Below are 21758 nucleotides of genomic sequence, written 5' to 3' on the forward strand. Positions count from 1 at the left end.
TATCTGCTGCAGTTTCACCGCCCTCAACTGGGCCCAGCGCCATGTTCGCAATGGAGAGATCACCGATGTTGTTCTCTTAGGTGGTCCTTCTGTTAAGCGCGTTACGGGAGGCACCGTCCCCAGAATCGTGGCTGAATCATACCTCGACTGACAGACGTGAAAAATGGACGCGGAAGCCACTCCTGGACACCTGCCGCCAGCTCTGCTCGCAACCAGGATGATCTCCACGAGTCCACCCTATCACTACTGGAAGCCTGCTATATCTACCGCAGTTTCACCGCCCTCAACTGGGCCTAGCACCACGTCTGCAATGGAGAGCTCACCGGTGTTGTTCTTTCAGGTGGTCATTCTGTTAATAGCGTAACCGGAGGCACCGTCCCCAGAATCCTGGTTGAACTGTACCTGTGCTACAAGACGCGAAAATTGGATGCGGAAGCCACTCCTAGGCACCTGCCGCATGCTCTGCTCGCAACCAGAATGGTCTACACGTGCCGACCTTATCACTAATGGCAGCCTGCTATATCTACTTAAGTTTCACCGCCCTAAACTGGGCCCAGCACCATATCTGTATTGGAGGGCTCACCGATATTGTTCTTTCAGGTAGTCCTGTTAGCGCGTCACTAGAGGCACCGTCCCAGAATCGTGCGTGAACCATACCTAGACTTACAGACGTGAAAAAAGGACGCGGAAGCCACCTTTGGACACTTGCCTCCAGCTCTGCTCGCCACCAGGATGGTCTACACGTGTCCATCCTATCACTAATGGCAGCCTGCTATATCTACTTCAGTTTCACCGCCCTAAACTGGGCCCAGCACCATGTCTGTATTGGAGAGCTCACCGATATTGTTCTTTCTGGTAGTCCGTCTGTTAAGCGCGTCACTGGAGGCACCGTCCCAGAATCGTGCCTGAATCATACCTCGACTGACAGACGTGAAAAATGGACGCGGAAGCCACTCCTGGACACCTGCCGCCAGCTCTGCTCGCAACCAGGATGGTCTCCACGAGTCCACTATATCACTACTGGAAGCCTGCTATATCTACCGCACTTTCATCGCCCTCATCTGGGCCTAGCACCACGTCTGCAATGGAGAGCTCACCGATGTTGTAATTTCAGGTGGTCATTCTTCTAATAGCATAACCGGAGGCACCGTCCCCAGAATCCTGGCTGAACTGTACCTGTGCTGGAAGACGCGAAAAATGCATGCGGAAGCCACTATCGGACACCTGTCGCCAGTTCTGCTCGCAACCAGGATGGTCTACATGTGGCGATCCTATCACTAATGGCAGCCTGCTATACCTACTTCAGTTTCACCGCCCTAAACTGGACCCAGCACCATGTCTGTATTGGAGAGCTCACCGATATTGTTCTTTCAGGTAGTCTTTCTGTTAGCGCGTCACAGGAGGCACCGTCCCAGAATCGTACCTGAACCATACCTGGACTTACAGACGTGAAAAAAGGACGCGGAAGCCACTCTTGGACACTTGCTTCCAGCTCTGCTCGCCACCAGGATGGTCTACACGTGTCCATCCTATCACTAATGAAAGCCTGCTATATCTGCTGCAGTTTCACAGCCCTCAACTGGGCCCAGCACCATGTCCGCAATGGAGAGATCACCGATGTTGTTCTCTTAGGTGGTCCTTCTGTTAAGCGCGTTACGGGAGGCACCGTCCCCAGAATCGTGGCTGAATCATACCTCGACTGACAGACGTGAAAAATGGACGCGGAAGCCTCTCCTGGACACCTGCCACCAGCTCTGCTCGCAACCAGGATGGTCTCCACGAGTCCACCCTATCACTACTGGAAGTCTGCTATATCTACCGCAGTTTCATCGCCCTTAACTGGGCCTAGCACCACGTCTGCAATGAAGAGCTCACCGGTGTTGTTCTTTCAGGTGGTCATTCTGTTAATAGCGTAACCGGAGGCACCGTCCCCAGAATCCTGGCTGAACTGTACCTGTGCTACAAGACGCGAAAAATGGATGCGGAAGCCACTCCTAGGCACCTGCCGCATGCTCTGCTCGCAACCAGAATGGTCTACACGTGCCGACCTTATCACTAATGGCAGCCTGCTATATCTACTTATGTTTCACCGCCCTAAACTGGGCCCAGCACCATATCTGTATTGGAGGGCTCACCGATATTGTTCTTTCAGGTAGCCCTGTTAGCGCGTCACTAGAGGCACCGTCCCAGAATCGTACCTGAACCATACCTGGACCTACAGACGTGAAAAAAGGACGCGGAAGCCACTCTTGGACACTTGCTTCCAGCTCTGCTCGCCACCAGGATGGTCTACACGTGTCCATCCTATCACTAATGAAAGCCTGCTATATCTGCTGCAGTTTCACCGCCCTCAACTGGGCCCAGCACCATGTCCGCAATGGAGAGATCACCGATGTTGTTCTCTTAGATGGTCCTTCTGTTAAGCGCGTTACGGGAGGCACCGTCCCCAGAATCGTGGCTGAATCATACCTCGACTGACAGACGTGAAAAATGGACGCGGAAGCCTCTCCTGGACACCTGCCACCAGCTCTGCTCGCAACCAGGATGGTCTCCGCGAGTCCACCCTATCACTACTGGAAGCCTGCTATATCTACCGCACTTTCATCGCCCTCAACTGGGCCTAGCACCACGTCTGCAATGAAGAGCTCACCGGTGTTGTTCTTTCAGGTGGTCATTCTGTTAATAGCGTAACCGGAGGCACCGTCCCCAGATTCCTGGCTGAACTGTACCTGTGCTACAAGACGCGAAAAATGGATGCAGAAGCCACTCCTGGGCACCTGCCGCATGCTCTGCTCGCAACCAGAATGGTCTACACGTGCCGACCTTATCACTAATGGCAGCCAGCTATATCTACTTAAGTTTCACCGCGCTAAGCTGGGCCCAGCACCATGTCTGTATTGGAGAGCTCACCGATATTGTTCTTTCAGGTAGTCCTGTTAGCGCGTCACTAGAGGCACCGTCCCAGAATCGTGCCTGAACCATACCTAGACTTACAGACGTGAAAAAAGGACGCGGAAGCCACCTTTGGACACTTGCCTCCAGCTCCGCTCGCCACCAAGATGGTGTACACGTGTCCATCCTATCACTAATGAAAGCCTGCTATAGCTGCTGCAGTTTCAGCGCCCTAAACTGGGCCCAGCACCATGTCCGCAATGGAGAGATCACCAATGTTGTTCTCTTAGGTGGTCCTTCTGTTAAGCGCGTTACGGGAAACACCGTCCCCAGAATCGTGGCTGAATCATACCTCGACTGACAGACATGAAAAATGGACGCGGAAGCCACTCCTGGACACCTGTCGCCAGCTCTGCTCGCAACCAGGATGGTCTCCACGAGCCCACCCTATCACTACTGGAAGCCTGTTATATCTACCGCACTTTCATCGCCCTCAACTGGGCCTAGCACCACGTCTGCAATGGAGAGCTAACCGGTGTTGTTCTTTCAGGTGGTCATTCTGTTAATAGCGTAACCGGAGGCACCGTCCCTAGAATCCTGGCTGAACTGTACCTGTGCTACAAGACGCGATAAATGGATGCGGAAGCCACTGCTGGGACCTGCCGCATGCTCTGCTCGCAACCAGAATGGTCTACACGTGTCGACCCTATCACTAATGGCAGCCTGCTATATCTACTTCAGTTTCACCGCCCTAAACTGGGCCCAGCACCATGTCTGTATAGGAGAGCTCACCGATATTGTTCTTTCAGGTAGTCCGTCTGTTAAGCGCGTCATTGGAGGCACCGTCCCAGAATGGTGCCTGAATCATACCTCGACTGACAGACGTGAAGAATGGACGCGGAAGCCACTCCTGGACACCTGCCGCCAGCTCTGCTCGCAATCAGGATAGTCTCCACGAGTCCACTATATCACTACTGGAAGCCTGCTATATCTACCGCACTTTCATCGCCCTCATCTGGGCCTAGCACCGCGTCTGCAATGGAGAGCTCACCGATGTTGTTCTTTCAGGTGGTCATTCTTTTAATAGCATAACCGGAGGCACCGTCCCCAGAATCCTGGCTGAACAGTACCTGTGCTACAAGACGCAAAACATGGATGCGAAAGCCACTCCCAGACACCTGCCGCATGCTCTGCTGGCAACCAGGATGGTCTACACGTGTCGACCCTATCACTAATGGCAGCCTGCTATATCTACTTCAGTTTCACAGCCCTAAACTGGGCCCAGCACCATGTCTGTATTGGAGAGCTCACCGATATTGTTCTTTCAGGTAGTCCTTCTTTTAGCGCTTCACTGGAGGCACCGTCCCAGAATCGTACCTGAACCACACCTGGACTTACAGACGTGAAAAAAGGACGCGGAAGCCACTCTTGGACACTTGCTTCCAGCTCTGCTCGCCACCAGGATGGTATACACGTGTCCATCCTATCACTAATGAAAGCCTCCTATATCTGCTGCAGTTTCACCGCTCTCAACTGGGCCCAGCACCATGTCCGCAATGGAGAGATCACCGATGTTGTTCTCTTAGGTGGTCCTTCTGTTAAGCGCGTTACGGGAGGCACCGTCCCCAGAATCGTGGCTGAATCATACCTCGACTGACAGACGTGAAAAATGGACGCGGAAGCCACTCCTGTACACCTGCCGCCAGCTCTGCTTGCAACCAGGATGGTCTCCACGAGTCCACCCTATCACTACTGGAAGCCTGCTATATCTACCGCACTTTCATCGCCCTCAACTGGGCCTAGCACCACGTCTGCAATGGAGAGCTCACTGGTGTTGTTCTTTCAGGTGGTCATTCTGTTAATAGCGTAACCGGAGGCAGCGTCCCCAGAATCCTGGCTGAACTCTACCTGTGCTACAAGACGCGAAAAATGGATGCGGAAGCCACTCCTGGACACCTGCCGCATGCTCTACTCGCAAACAGGATGGTCTACACGTGTCGACCCTATCACTAATGGCAGCCTCCTATATCTACTTAAGTTTCACCGCCCTAAACTGGGCCCAGCATCATGTCTGTATTGGAGAGCTCACCGATATTGTTCTTTCAGGTAGTCCTTCTGTTAGCGCGTCACTAGAGGCACCGTCCCAGAATTGTGCCTGAACCATACCTAGACTTACAGACGTGAAAAAAGGACGCGGAAGCTACCTTTGGACACTTGCCTCCAGCTCTGCTCGCCACCAGGATGGTCTACACGTGTCGACCCCATCACTAATAGAAGCCTGCTATATCTACCGGAGTTTCACCGTCCTCAACTGATCCTGACACCACGTCTGCTGTAGTGAGCTCACCGATGTTGTTCTTTTAGGTGGTCCTTCTATTAAGCGCGTCACTGGAGGCACCATCCTCTCAATCCTGGATGAACCCTACCTGGACTGACAGACGCGAAAAATGGACGTGGAAGCCACCCCTGCACACCTGCCACAAGCTCTGCTGGCAACCAGGATCGTCTACACTTGTCGACCCTATCACTGATGGAAGCCTGCTATATCTACCGCAGTTTCACCGCCCTCAACTGGGCCCAGGGCCACGTCTGCAATGAAGAGCTCACAGATGTTGTTTTTTCAGGTGGTACTTCTGTTACGCGCGTCACTGGAAGCACCATCCCCTTAATCCTTTCTGATCCCTACTTGGACTGACAGACGTGAAAATGGACACGGAAGCCACTCGTGCACACCTACCGCAGACTCTGCTGGAAACCAGGATGGTCTACATCTGGCGACCCTATCACTAATGGAAGCCTGCTATATATACCGCAGTTTAACCACCCTCAATTGGGCAAAGCACCATCTCTGGAATGGAGAGCTCTCCGATATTGTTCTTTAGGGTAGTCCTGTTAAGCGCGTCACTGGAGGCACCGTCCAATGCAATCCTGGCTAAACCCTAACTGGACTGACAGACACGAAAAATGGACGCGGAAGCCATTCCAGGACACCAGCCGCAAGCTCCGCAGAAAACCAGGATGGTCTACACGAGTCGACCCTATCACTATTGGAAGCCTGCTATATCTACCGCAGTTTCACCGCCCTCAACTGGACCCAGCCCCATGTCTGCAATAGAAAGCTCACCAATGTTGTTCTTGTAGGTTGTCCTTCTGTTAAGCGCGTCACTGGAGGCACCATCCTTTTAATCCTGGCTTTACCCTACCAGGACCGACAGACGCGAAATATGGACGCGGGAGCCACTCCTGGAAACCTGACGCCACCTCTGCTGGCAACCAGCATGGTCTACGCGTGTCCACCCTATCACTAATGAAAGCCTGTTATATCTACTGCAGTTTCACCGCCCGCAACTGGACCCAGCACAATGTCTGCAATGGAGAGCTCACCGATATTGTTCTTTTATGGGGTCCTTCTGTTAAGAGCGCAACTTGAGGCACCGTCCCCAATATCGTGGATGAATCATACCTCGAATGACAGACGAGAAAAATGGACGCGGAAGCCTCTCCAGGACACCTGCCGCCAGCTCTGCTAGCAACCAGGATGGCCTACACGTGTCCATCCTATCACTAATGAAAGCCTGCGATATCTGCTGGAGTTTCACCGCCCTCAACTGGGCCCAGCACCATGTCTGCAATGGAGAGATCACCGATGTTGATCTCTTAGGTGGTCCTTCTATTAAGCGCGTTACGGGAGGCACCGTCCCCAGAATCCTGCCTGAACCATACCTGGACTAACAGACGTGAAAAATGGACGCGGAAGACACTCCTGAACACCTGCCGCCAGCTCTGCTCGCAACCAGGATGGTCTCCACGAGTCCACCCTATCACTACTGGAAGCCTGCTATATCTACTGCACTTTCATCGCCCTCAACTGGGCCTAGCATCACGTCTGCAATGGAGAGCTCACCGATGTTGTTCTTTCAGGTGGTCATTCTTTTAATAGCGTAACCGGAGGCACCATCCCCAGAATCCTGGCTGAACTGTACCTGTGCTACAAGACGCGAAAAATGGATGCGGAAGCCACTCCTGGGCACCTGCCGCATGCTCTGCTCGCAACCAGAATGGTCTACACGTGTCAACCTTATCACTAATGGCAGCCTGCTATATCTACTTCAGTTTCACCGCCATAAACTGGGCCCAGCACCATGTCTGTATTGGAGAGCTCACTGATATTGTTCTTTCAGGTAGTCCTTCTGTTAGCGCGTCACTAGAGGCACCGTCCCAGAATCGTGCCTGAACCGTACCTGGACTTACAGACGTGAAAAAAGGACGCGGAAGCCACTTTTGGACACTTGCCTCCAGCTCTGCTCGCCACCAGGAAGGTCTACACGTGTCGACCCCATCACTAATAGAAGCCTGCTATATCTACCGGAGTTTCACCGCCCTCAACTGGTCTTAACACCATGTCTGCAATAGAGAGCTCACCGATGTTGTTCTTTTAGGTGGTCATTCTGTTAAACGCGCCACTGGAGGCACCATCTTCTCAATCCTGGCTGAACCCTACCTGGACTGAACGACGCTAAATATGGATGCGGAAGCCACTTGTGCACACCGGCCAGAAGCTCTGCTGGCAATCAGGATCGTCTACACTTGTCGACCCTATCACTGATGGAAGCCTGCTTTATCTACCCCAGTTTCACCGCCCTCAACTGGGCCCAGCACCACGTCTGCAATGCATAGCTCACCGATGTTGTTCTTTCTGGTGGTACTTCTCTTAAGCGCGTCACTGGAAGCACCGTCCCCTTAATCCTTGCTGATCCCTGCTTGGACTGACGGACGTGAAAATGGACACGGAAGCCACTCCCGCACACCTGCCGCAAGCTCTGCTGGAAACCAGGATGGTCTACATGTGGCGACCCTATCACTAATGGAAGCCTGCTATATCTACCGGAGTTTCACCGCCCTCAACTGGTCTTAACACCATGTCTGCAATAGAGAGCTCACCGATGTTGTTCTTTTAGGTGGTCATTCTGTTAAACGCGCCACTGGAGGCACCATCTTCTCAATCCTGGCTGAACCCTACCTGGACTGAACGACGCTAAATATGGATGCGGAAGCCACTTGTGCACACCGGCCAGAAGCTCTGCTGGCAATCAGGATCGTCTACACTTGTCGACCCTATCACTGATGGAAGCCTGCTTTATCTACCCCAGTTTCACCGCCCTCAACTGGGCCCAGCACCACGTCTGCAATGCATAGCTCACCGATGTTGTTCTTTCTGGTGGTACTTCTCTTAAGCGCGTCACTGGAAGCACCGTCCCCTTAATCCTTGCTGATCCCTGCTTGGACTGACGGACGTGAAAATGGACACGGAAGCCACTCCCGCACACCTGCCGCAAGCTCTGCTGGAAACCAGGATGGTCTACATGTGGCGACCCTATCACTAATGGAAGCCTGCTATATCTACCGCAGTTGAACCGCCCCCAACATGGCAAAGCACCATGTCTGCAATGGCGAGCTCTCCGATATAGTTCTTTAAGGTTGTCCTGTTAAGCACGTCACTGGAGGCACCGTCCAACGCAATCCTGGCTGAACCCTACCTGGACTGACAGACGCGAAAAATGGACGCGGAAGCCACTCCTGGACACCTGCCGCCAGCACTGCTGGCAACCATTATGGTTTACACGTGTGAACCCTATCACTACTGAAAGCCTGCTATATCTACTGCTGTTTAACCGCCCTCAACTGGGCCCAGCACCATGCCTGCAATGGAGAGCTCAACGATATTTTTCTTTTAGGTGGTCCTTCTGTTAAGCGCGTCACTGGAGGCACCGTCCCCAGAATCCTGGCTGAACCATACCTGGACTGACAGACGTTAAAAATGGACGCGGAAGCCACTCCTGGACACCTGCCGCCAGCTCTGCTCGCAACCAGGATGGTCTACACGTGTCGACCCTATCACTAATGAAAGCCTGCTATATCTGCTGCAGTTTCACCGCCCTCAACTGGACCCAGCCCCATGTCTGCAATAGAAAGCTCACCGATGTTGTTCTTTCAGGTGTTCCTTCTGTTAATAGCGTAACTAGAGGCACCGTCCCCAGAATACTGGCTGAACTGTACCTGTGCTGCAAGACGCGACAAATGGATGCGGAAGCCACTCCTGGACTCCTGCCGCCAGCTCGGCTCGCAACCAGGATGGTACACACGAGTCCACCCTATCACTACTTGAAGCCTGCTATATCTACTTCAGTTTCACCGCCCTAAACGGGGCCGAGCACCATGTCTGTATTGGAGAGCTCACAGATATTGTTCTTTCAGGTAGTCCTTCCGTTAATCGCGTCTCTGGAGGCACCGTCTCCAGAATCGTTCCTGAACCATACCTGGACTTACACGTGACAAATGGACGCGGAAGCCACTCCTGGACACCTGCCGCCAGCTCTGCTCGGCAAAAGGATGGTCTACACGTGTCGACCCCATCACTGACGGAAGCCTGCTGTATCTACCGCAGTTTCACCGCCCTCAACTGGGCCCAGCACCACGTCTGCAATGCAGAGCTCACCGAAATTGTTCTTTCAGGTGGTACTTCTGTTAAGCGCGTCAGTGGAAGCACCGTCCCCTTAATCCTTGCTGATCCCTACCGTGACTGACAGGCATGAAAAATGGACACGGAAGCCACTCCTGGACACCTGCCGCAAGCTCTGCTGCAAACCAGGATGGTCTACGTGTGGCGACCCTATCACTAATGGATGCCTGCTATATCTGCCGCAGTTTCGCCGCCCTCAACTGGACCCAGCACTATGTCTGCAATGGAGAGCACACCGATATTGTTCTTTCAGGTTGTCCTGTTAAGCGCCATACAGGAGGCACCGTCCCCAGAATCGTGCCTGAACCATACCTGGACTTACAGACGAGAAAAATGGACGCGGAAGCCACTCCTGGACACCTGCCGCCTGCTCTGCTCGCCACCAGGATGGTCTACACGTGTCGACCCCATCACTGACGGAAGCCTGCTATATATACAGCAGTTTCACCGCCCTCAACTGGGGCTAACACCACGTCTGCAATGGACAGCTCACTGATGCTTTTCTTGTAGGTGGTCCTTCTGTTAAGCGCGTCAATCGAGGCACCACCCTTTTGATCCTGGCTGAACACTACCAGGACCGACAGACGCGAAATATGGACGCGGATGCCACTCCTGCACATCTGCCACAAGCTCTGCTGGCAACCAGGACGGTCTACACTTGTCGACATATAACTGATGGAAGCCTGCTATATCTACCGGAATTTCCGCGCCTTCAACTGGGCGCAGCAACGCCTCAGCAATGAAGAGCTGACCGATGTTGTTCTTTCAGGTGGTTCTTGTGTTAAGCGCGTCACTGGAGGCACCATCGTCTTAATCCTGGCTGAACCCTACCTGGACTGACAGACGTGAAAAATGGACGCGGAAGCCACTCCTGGACACCTGCCGCAAGCTCTGCTGGAAGCCAGATTGGTCTACACGTGGCGACCCTATCAATAATGGAAGCCCGATATATCTACCGCATTTGAGCCGCCCTCAACTGTGCCCAGCACCACGTCTACAATGGGGAGCTCACCGACGTTGTTCTTTCAGGTGGTTCTTCTGTTAAGCGCGTCACTGGAGGCACCATCGAACGCAATCCTGACTGAACCCTAACTGGACTGACAGACGAGAAAAGTGGACGCGGAATCCACTCCTGGAAACCTGCTGCCAGCTCTGCTGGCAACCAGGATGGTCTACACGTGTCCACCCTATCACTAATGAAAGCCTGCTATATCTACTGCAGTTTCACCGCCCTCAACTGTGCCCAGCACCATGTCTGCAATGGAGAGCTCAACGATATTTTTCTTTAAGGTAGTCCTTCTGTTAAGCGCGCCACTGGAGGCACAGTCCCCAGAATCCTGGCTGAACCATACTTGGACCGACAGACGTTAAAAATGGACGCGGAAGCCACTCCTGGAGACCTGCCGCAAGCTCTGCTCGCAACCAGGATGGTCTACACGCGTCGACCTTATCACTAATGGCAGCCTGCTATATCTACTTCAGTTTCACCGCCCTAAACTGGGCCCAGCACCATGTCTGTATAGGAGAGCTCACCGATATTGTTCTTTCAGGTAGTCCGTCTGTTAAGCGCGTCATTGGAGGCACCGTCCCAGAATGGTGCCTGAATCATACCTCGACTGACAGACGTGAAGAATGGACGCGGAAGCCACTCCTGGACACCTGCCGCCAGCTCTGCTCGCAATCAGGATAGTCTCCACGAGTCCACTATATCACTACTGGAAGCCTGCTATATCTACCGCACTTTCATCGCCCTCATCTGGGCCTAGCACCGCGTCTGCAATGGAGAGCTCACCGATGTTGTTCTTTCAGGTGGTCATTCTTTTAATAGCATAACCGGAGGCACCGTCCCCAGAATCCTGGCTGAACAGTACCTGTGCTACAAGACGCAAAAAATGGATGCGAAAGCCACTCCCAGACACCTGCCGCATGCTCTGCTGGCAACCAGGATGGTCTACACGTGTCGACCCTATCACTAATGGCAGCCTGCTATATCTACTTCAGTTTCACAGCCCTAAACTGGGCCCAGCACCATGTCTGTATTGGAGAGCTCACCGATATTGTTCTTTCAGGTAGTCCTTCTTTTAGCGCTTCACTGGAGGCACCGTCCCAGAATCGTACCTGAACCACACCTGGACTTACAGACGTGAAAAAAGGACGCGGAAGCCACTCTTGGACACTTGCTTCCAGCTCTGCTCGCCACCAGGATGGTATACACGTGTCCATCCTATCACTAATGAAAGCCTCCTATATCTGCTGCAGTTTCACCGCTCTCAACTGGGCCCAGCACCATGTCCGCAATGGAGAGATCACCGATGTTGTTCTCTTAGGTGGTCCTTCTGTTAAGCGCGTTACGGGAGGCACCGTCCCCAGCATCGTGGCTGAATCATACCTCGACTGACAGACGTGAAAAATGGACGCGGAAGCCACTCCTGTACACCTGCCGCCAGCTCTGCTTGCAACCAGGATGGTCTCCACGAGTCCACCCTATCACTACTGGAAGCCTGCTATATCTACCGCACTTTCATCGCCCTCAACTGGGCCTAGCACCACGTCTGCAATGGAGAGCTCACTGGTGTTGTTCTTTCAGGTGGTCATTCTGTTAATAGCGTAACCGGAGGCAGCGTCCCCAGAATCCTGGCTGAACTCTACCTGTGCTACAAGACGCGAAAAATGGATGCGGAAGCCACTCCTGGACACCTGCCGCATGCTCTACTCGCAAACAGGATGGTCTACACGTGTCGACCCTATCACTAATGGCAGCCTCCTATATCTACTTAAGTTTCACCGCCCTAAACTGGGCCCAGCATCATGTCTGTATTGGAGAGCTCACCGATATTGTTCTTTCAGGTAGTCCTTCTGTTAGCGCGTCACTAGAGGCACCGTCCCAGAATTGTGCCTGAACCATACCTAGACTTACAGACGTGAAAAAAGGACGCGGAAGCTACCTTTGGACACTTGCCTCCAGCTCTGCTCGCCACCAGGATGGTCTACACGTGTCGACCCCATCACTAATAGAAGCCTGCTATATCTACCGGAGTTTCACCGTCCTCAACTGATCCTGACACCACGTCTGCTGTAGTGAGCTCACCGATGTTGTTCTTTTAGGTGGTCCTTCTATTAAGCGCGTCACTGGAGGCACCATCCTCTCAATCCTGGATGAACCCTACCTGGACTGACAGACGCGAAAAATGGACGTGGAAGCCACCCCTGCACACCTGCCACAAGCTCTGCTGGCAACCAGGATCGTCTACACTTGTCGACCCTATCACTGATGGAAGCCTGCTATATCTACCGCAGTTTCACCGCCCTCAACTGGGCCCAGGGCCACGTCTGCAATGAAGAGCTCACAGATGTTGTTTTTTCAGGTGGTACTTCTGTTACGCGCGTCACTGGAAGCACCATCCCCTTAATCCTTTCTGATCCCTACTTGGACTGACAGACGTGAAAATGGACACGGAAGCCACTCGTGCACACCTACCGCAGACTCTGCTGGAAACCAGGATGGTCTACATCTGGCGACCCTATCACTAATGGAAGCCTGCTATATATACCGCAGTTTAACCACCCTCAATTGGGCAAAGCACCATCTCTGGAATGGAGAGCTCTCCGATATTGTTCTTTAGGGTAGTCCTGTTAAGCGCGTCACTGGAGGCACCGTCCAATGCAATCCTGGCTAAACCCTAACTGGACTGACAGACACGAAAAATGGACGCGGAAGCCATTCCAGGACACCAGCCGCAAGCTCCGCAGAAAACCAGGATGGTCTACAGAGTCGACCCTATCACTATTGGAAGCCTGCTATATCTACCGCAGTTTCACCGCCCTCAACTGGACCCAGCCCCATGTCTGCAATAGAAAGCTCACCAATGTTGTTCTTGTAGGTTGTCCTTCTGTTAAGCGCGTCACTGGAGGCACCATCCTTTTAATCCTGGCTTTACCCTACCAGGACCGACAGACGCGAAATATGGACGCGGGAGCCACTCCTGGAAACCTGACGCCACCTCTGCTGGCAACCAGCATGGTCTACGCGTGTCCACCCTATCACTAATGAAAGCCTGTTATATCTACTGCAGTTTCACCGCCCGCAACTGGACCCAGCACAATGTCTGCAATGGAGAGCTCACCGATATTGTTCTTTTATGGGGTCCTTCTGTTAAGAGCGCAACTTGAGGCACCGTCCCCAATATCGTGGATGAATCATACCTCGAATGACAGACGAGAAAAATGGACGCGGAAGCCTCTCCAGGACACCTGCCGCCAGCTCTGCTAGCAACCAGGATGGCCTACACGTGTCCATCCTATCACTAATGAAAGCCTGCGATATCTGCTGGAGTTTCACCGCCCTCAACTGGGCCCAGCACCATGTCTGCAATGGAGAGATCACCGATGTTGATCTCTTAGGTGGTCCTTCAATTAAGCGCGTTACGGGAGGCACCGTCCCCAGAATCCTGCCTGAACCATACCTGGACTAACAGACGTGAAAAATGGACGCGGAAGACACTCCTGAACACCTGCCGCCAGCTCTGCTCGCAACCAGGATGGTCTCCACGAGTCCACCCTATCACTACTGGAAGCCTGCTATATCTACTGCACTTTCATCGCCCTCAACTGGGCCTAGCATCACGTCTGCAATGGAGAGCTCACCGATGTTGTTCTTTCAGGTGGTCATTCTTTTAATAGCGTAACCGGAGGCACCATCCCCAGAATCCTGGCTGAACTGTACCTGTGCTACAAGACGCGAAAAATGGATGCGGAAGCCACTCCTGGGCACCTGCCGCATGCTCTGCTCGCAACCAGAATGGTCTACACGTGTCAACCTTATCACTAATGGCAGCCTGCTATATCTACTTCAGTTTCACCGCCATAAACTGGGCCCAGCACCATGTCTGTATTGGAGAGCTCACTGATATTGTTCTTTCAGGTAGTCCTTCTGTTAGCGCGTCACTAGAGGCACCGTCCCAGAATCGTGCCTGAACCGTACCTGGACTTACAGACGTGAAAAAAGGACGCGGAAGCCACTTTTGGACACTTGCCTCCAGCTCTGCTCGCCACCAGGAAGGTCTACACGTGTCGACCCCATCACTAATAGAAGCCTGCTATATCTACCGGAGTTTCACCGCCCTCAACTGGTCTTAACACCATGTCTGCAATAGAGAGCTCACCGATGTTGTTCTTTTAGGTGGTCATTCTGTTAAACGCGCCACTGGAGGCACCATCTTCTCAATCCTGGCTGAACCCTACCTGGACTGAACGACGCTAAATATGGATGCGGAAGCCACTTGTGCACACCGGCCAGAAGCTCTGCTGGCAATCAGGATCGTCTACACTTGTCGACCCTATCACTGATGGAAGCCTGCTTTATCTACCCCAGTTTCACCGCCCTCAACTGGGCCCAGCACCACGTCTGCAATGCATAGCTCACCGATGTTGTTCTTTCTGGTGGTACTTCTCTTAAGCGCGTCACTGGAAGCACCGTCCCCTTAATCCTTGCTGATCCCTGCTTGGACTGACGGACGTGAAAATGGACACGGAAGCCACTCCCGCACACCTGCCGCAAGCTCTGCTGGAAACCAGGATGGTCTACATGTGGCGACCCTATCACTAATGGAAGCCTGCTATATCTACCGCAGTTGAACCGCCCCCAACATGGCAAAGCACCATGTCTGCAATGGCGAGCTCTCCGATATAGTTCTTTAAGGTTGTCCTGTTAAGCACGTCACTGGAGGCACCGTCCAACGCAATCCTGGCTGAACCCTACCTGGACTGACAGACGCGAAAAATGGACGCGGAAGCCACTCCTGGACACCTGCCGCCAGCTCTGCTGGCAACCATTATGGTTTACACGTGTGTACCCTATCACTACTGAAAGCCTGCTATATCTACTGCTGTTTACCCGCCCTCAACTGGGCCCGGCACCATGCCTGCAATGGAGAGCTCAACGATATTTTTCTTTTAGGTGGTCCTTCTGTTAAGCGCGTCACTGGAGGCACCGTCCCCAGAATCCTGGCTGAACCATACCTGGACTGACAGACGTTAAAAATGGACGCGGAAGCCACTCCTGGACACCTGCCGCCAGCTCTGCTCGCAACCAGGATGGTCTACACGTGTCGACCCTATCACTAATGAAAGCCTGCTATATCTGCTGCAGTTTCACCGCCCTCAACTGGACCCAGCCCCATGTCTGCAATAGAAAGCTCACCGATGTTGTTCTTTCAGGTGTTCCTTCTGTTAATAGCGTAGCTAGAGGCACCGTCCCCAGAATACTGGCTGAACTGTACCTGTGCTGCAAGACGCGACAAATGGATGCGGAAGCCACTCCTGGACTCCTGCCGCCAGCTCGGCTCGCAACCAGGATGGTATACACGAGTCCACCCTATCACTACTTGAAGCCTGCTATATCTACTTCAGTTTCACCGCCCTAAACGGGGCCGAGCACCATGTCTGTATTGGAGAGCTCACAGATATTGTTCTTTCAGGTAGTCCTTCCGTTAAGCGCGTCTCTGGAGGCACCGTCTCCAGAATCGTTCCTGAACCATACCTGGACTTACACGTGACAAATGGACGCGGAAGCCACTCCTGGACACCTGCCGCCAGCTCTGCTCGGCAAAAGGATGGTCTACACGTGTCGACCCCATCACTGACGGAAGCCTGCTGTATCTACCGCAGTTTCACCGCCCTCAACTGGGCCCAGCACCACGTCTGCAATGCAGAGCTCACCGAAATTGTTCTTTCAGGTGGTACTTCTGTTAAGCGCGTCAGTGGAAGCACCGTCCCCTTAATCCTTGCTGATCCCTACCGTGACTGACAGGCATGAAAAATGGACACGGAAGCCACTCCTGGACACCTGCCGCAAGCTCTGCTGCAAACCAGGATGGTCTACGTGTGGCGACCCTATCACTAATGGAAGCCTGCTATATCTGCCGCAGTTTCGCCGCCCTCAACTGGACCCAGCACTATGTCTGCAATGGAGAGCACACCGATATTGTTCTTTCAGGTTGTCCTGTTAAGCGCCATACAGGAGGCACCGTCCCCAGAATCGTGCCTGAACCATACCTGGACTTACAGACGAGAAAAATGGACGCGGAAGCCACTCCTGGACACCTGCCGCCTGCTCTGCTCGCCACCAGGATGGTCTACACGTGTCGACCCCATCACTGACGGAAGCCTGCTATATATACAGCAGTTTCACCGCCCTCAACTGGGGCTAACACCACGTCTGCAATGGACAGCTCACTGATGCTGTTCTTGTAGGTGGTCCTTCTGTTAAGCGCGTCAATCGAGGCACCACCCTTTTGATCCTGGCTGAACACTACCAGGACCGACAGACGCGAAATATGGACGCGGATGCCACTCCTGCACATCTGCCACAAGCTCTGCTGGCAACCAGGACGGTCTACACTTGTCGACATATAACTGATGGAAGCCTGCTATATCTACCGGAATTTCCGCGCCTTCAACTGGGCGCAGCAACGCCTCAGCAATGAAGAGCTGACCGATGTTGTTCTTTCAGGTGGTTCTTGTGTTAAGCGCGTCACTGGAGGCACCATCGTCTTAATCCTGGCTGAACCCTACCTGGACTGACAGACGTGAAAAATGGACGCGGAAGCCACTCCTGGACACCTGCCGCAAGCTCTGCTGGAAGCCAGATTGGTCTACACGTGGCGACCCTATCAATAATGGAAGCCCGATATATCTACCGCATTTGAGCCGCCCTCAACTGTGCCCAGCACCACGTCTACAATGGGGAGCTCACCGACGTTGTTCTTTCAGGTGGTTCTTCTGTTAAGCGCGTCACTGGAGGCACCATCGAACGCAATCCTGACTGAACCCTAACTGGACAGACAGACGAGAAAAGTGGACGCGGAATCCACTCCTGGAAACCTGCTGCCAGCTCTGCTGGCAACCAGGATGGTCTACACGTGTCCACCCTATCACTAATGAAAGCCTGCTATATCTACTGCAGTTTCACCGCCCTCAACTGTGCCCAGCACCATGTCTGCAATGGAGAGCTCAACGATATTTTTCTTTAAGGTAGTCCTTCTGTTAAGCGCGCCACTGGAGGCACAGTCCCCAGAATCCTGGCTGAACCATACTTGGACCGACAGACGTTAAAAATGGACGCGGAAGCCACTCCTGGAGACCTGCCGCAAGCTCTGCTCGCAACCAGGATGGTCTACACGTGTCGACCTTATCACTAATGAAAACCTGCTATATCTTCTGCAGTTTCACCGCCCTCAACTGGACCCAGCCCCATGTCTGCAATAGAGAGCTCACCGTTATTGTTCTTTGAGGTGGTCCTTCTGTTAAGCGCGTCACAGGAGGCAGTCCTCAGAATCCTGCCTGAACCCTACCTGGACTGACGGACATAAAAAATGGACGCGGAAGCCACTCCTGGACATCTGCCGCGAGCTCTGGTCGCAACCGGGATTGTCTACACGCGTCCACCTTATCACTACTTGAAGCCTGCTATATCTACGGCACTTTCATCGCCCTCAACTGGGCCCTGTACCGCGTCTGCAGTGGAGAGCTCACCGATGTTGTTCTTTCAGGTGGTCCATCTGTTAATAGCGTAAAAGGAGGCACCGTCCCCAGAATCTTGGCTGAACTGTAACTGTGCTGCAAGACGCGAAATATGGATGCTGAAGCCACTCCTGGACACCTGCCGCATGCTCTGCTGGCAACCAGGATGGTCTACACGTGTCGACCCTATCACTAATGGCAGCCTCCTATATCTACTTAAGTTTCACCGCCCTAAACTGGGCCCAGCACCATGTCTGTATTGGAGAGCTCACCGATATTGTTCTTTCAGGTAGTCCTTCTGTTAGCGCGTCACTAGAGGCACCGTCCCAGAATTGTGCCTGAACCATACCTAGACTTACAGACGTGAAAAATGGACGCGGAAGCTACCTTTGGACACTTGCCTCCAGCTCTGCTCGCCACCAGGATGGTCTACACGTGTCGACCCCATCACTAATAGAAGCCTGCTATATCTACCGGAGTTTCACCGTCCTCAACTGATCCTGACACCACGTCTGCTATAGTGAGGTCACCGATGTTGTTCTTTTAGGTGGTCCTTCTATTAAGCGCGTCACTGGAGGCACCATCCTCTCAATCCTGGATGAACCCTACCTGGACTGACAGACGCGAAAAATGGACGTGGAAGCCACTCCTGCACACCTGCCACAAGCTCTGCTGGCAACCAGGATCGTCTACACTTGTCGACCCTATCACTGATGGAAGCCTGCTATATCTACCGCAGTTTCACCGCCCTCAACTGGGCCCAGGGCCACGTCTGCAATGAAGAGCTCACAGATGTTGTTTTTTCAGGTGGTACTTCTGTTACGCGCGTCACTGGAAGCACCGTCCCCTTAATCCTTTCTGATCCCTACTTGGACTGACAGACGTGAAAATGGACACGGAAGCCACTCGTGCACACCTACCGCAGACTCTGCTGGAAACCAGGATGGTCTACATCTGGCGACCCTATCACTAATGGAAGCCTGCTATATCTACCGCAGTTTAACCACCCTCAATTGGGCAAAGCACCATCTCTGCAATGGAGAGCTCTCCGATATTGTTCTTTAGGGTAGTCCTGTTAAGCGCGTCACTGGAGGCACCGTCCAATGCAATCCTGGCTAAACCCTAACTGGACTGACAGACGCGAAAAATGGACGCGGAAGCCATTCCAGGACACCAGCCGCAAGCTCCGCTGAAAACCAGGATGGTCTACACGAGTCGACCCTATCACTATTGGAAGCCTGCTATATCTACCGCAGTTTCACCGCCCTCAACTGTGCCTAACACCACGTCGGCAATGAACAGCTCACCGATGTTGTTCTTGTAGGTGGTCCTTCTGTTAAGCGCGTCACTGGAGGCACCATCCTTTTAATCCTGGCTTTACCCTACCAGGACCGACAGACGCGAAATATGGACGCGGAAGACACTCCAGGAAACCTGACGCCACCTCTGCTGGCAACCAGCATGGTCTACGCGTGTCCACCCTATCACTAATGAAAGCCTGTTATATCTACTGCAGTTTCACCGCCCGCAACTGGACCCAGCACAATGTCTGCAATGGAGAGCTCACCGATATTGTTCTTTTAGGGGGTCCTTCTGTTAAGAGCGCAACTTGAGGCACCGTCCCCAATATCGTGGATGAATCATACCTCGACTGACAGACGAGAAAAATGGACGCGGAAGCCTCTCCAGGACACCTGCCGCCAGCTCTGCTAGCAACCAGGATGGCCTACACGTGTCCATCCTATCACTAATGAAAGCCTGCGATATCTGCTGGAGTTTCACCGCCCTCAACTGGGCCCAGCACCATGTCTGCAATGGAGAGATCACCGATGTTGATCTCTTAGGTGGTCCTTCTGTTAAGCGCGTTACGGGAGGCACCGTCCCCAGAATCGTGCCTGAACCATACCTGGACTAACAGACGTGAAAAATGGACGCGGAAGACACTCCTGGACAGCTGCCGCCAGCTCTGCTCGCAACCAGGATGGTCTCCACGAGTCCACCCTATCACTACTGGAAGCCTGCTATATCTACTGCACTTTCATCGCCCTCAACTGGGCCTAGCATCACGTCTGCAATGGAGAGCTCACCGATGTTGTTCTTTCAGGTGGTCATTCTTTTAATAGCGTAACCGGAGGCACCATCCCCAGAATCCTGGCTGAACTGTACCTGTGCTACAAGACGCGAAAAATGGATGTGGAAGCCACTCCTGAGCACCTGCCGCATGCTCTGCTCGAAACCAGAATGGTCTACACGTGTCGACCTTATCACTAATGGCAGCCTGCTATATCTACTTCAGTTTCAACGCCCTAAACTGGGCCCAGCACCATGTCTGTATTGGAGAGCTCACTGATATTGTTCTTTCAGGTAGTCCTTCTGTTAGCGCGTCACTAGAGGCACCGTCCCAGAATCGTGCCTGAACCATACCTGGACTTACAGACGTGAAAAAAGGACGCGGAAGCCACTTTTGGACACTTGCCTCCAGCTCTGCTCGCCACCAGGAAGGTCTACACGTGTCGACCCCATCACTAATAGAAGCCTGCTATATCTACCGGAGTTTCACCGCCCTCAACTGGTCTTAACACCATGTCTGCAATAGAGAGCTCACCGATGTTGTTCTTTTAGGTGGTCCTTCTGTTAAACGCGCCACTGGAGGCACCATCTTCTCAATCCTGGCTGAACCCTACCTGGACTGAACGACGCGAAATATGGATGCGGAAGCCACTTGTGCACACCGGCCAGAAGCTCTGCTGGCAATCAGGATCGTCTACACTTGTCGACCCTATCACTGATGGAAGCCATCTTTATCTACCCCAGTTTCACCGCCCTCAACTGGGCCCAGCACCACGTCTGCAATGCAGAGCTCATCGATGTTGTTCTTTCTGGTGGTACTTCTCTTAAGCGCGTCACTGGAAGCACCGTCCCCTTAATCCTTGCTGATCCCTGCTTGGACTGACGGACGTGAAAATGGACACGGAAGCAACTCCCGCACACCTGCCGCAAGCTCTGCTGGTAACCAGGATGGTCTACATGTGGCGACCCTATCACTAATGGAAGCCTGCTATATCTACCGCAGTTGAACCGCCCCCAACATGGCAAAGCACCATGTCTGCAATGGCGAGCTCTCCGATATAGTTCTTTAAGGTTGTCCTGTTAAGCACGTCACTGGAGGCACTGTCCAACGCAATCCTGGCTGAACCCTACCTGGACTGACAGACGCGAAAAATGGACGCGGAAGCCACTCCTGGACACCTGCCGCCAGCTCTGCTGGCAACCATTATGGTTTACACGTGTGCACCCTATCACTACTGAAAGCCTGCTATATCTACTGCTGTTTAACCGCCCTCAACTGGGCCCAGCACCATGCCTGCAATGGAGAGCTCAACGATATTTTTCTTTTAGGTGGTCCTTCTGTTAAGCGCGTCACTGGAGGCACCGTCCCCAGAATCCTGGCTGAACCATACCTGGACTGACAGACGGTAAAAATGGACGCGGAAGCCACTCCTGGACACCTGCCGCCAGCTCTGCTCGCAACCAGGATGGTCTACACGTGTCGACCCTATCACTAATGAAAGCCTGCTATATCTACTGCAGTTTCACCGCCCTCAACTGGACCCAGCCCCATGTCTGCAATAGAAAGCCCACCGATGTTGTTCTTTCAGGTGGTCCTTCTGTTAATAGCGTAACTAGAGGCACCGTCCCCAGAATCCTGGCTGAACTGTACCTGTGCTGCAAGACGCAACAAATGGATGCGGAAGCCACTCCTGGACTCCTGCCGCCAGCTCGGCTCGCAACCAGGATGGTATACACGAGTCCACCCTATCACTAC

This window comes from Amblyomma americanum, chromosome 6 (assembly GCF_052857255.1).
Source record: "Amblyomma americanum isolate KBUSLIRL-KWMA chromosome 6, ASM5285725v1, whole genome shotgun sequence".
NCBI classification, from domain to species: Eukaryota; Metazoa; Arthropoda; class Arachnida; order Ixodida; family Ixodidae; genus Amblyomma; species Amblyomma americanum.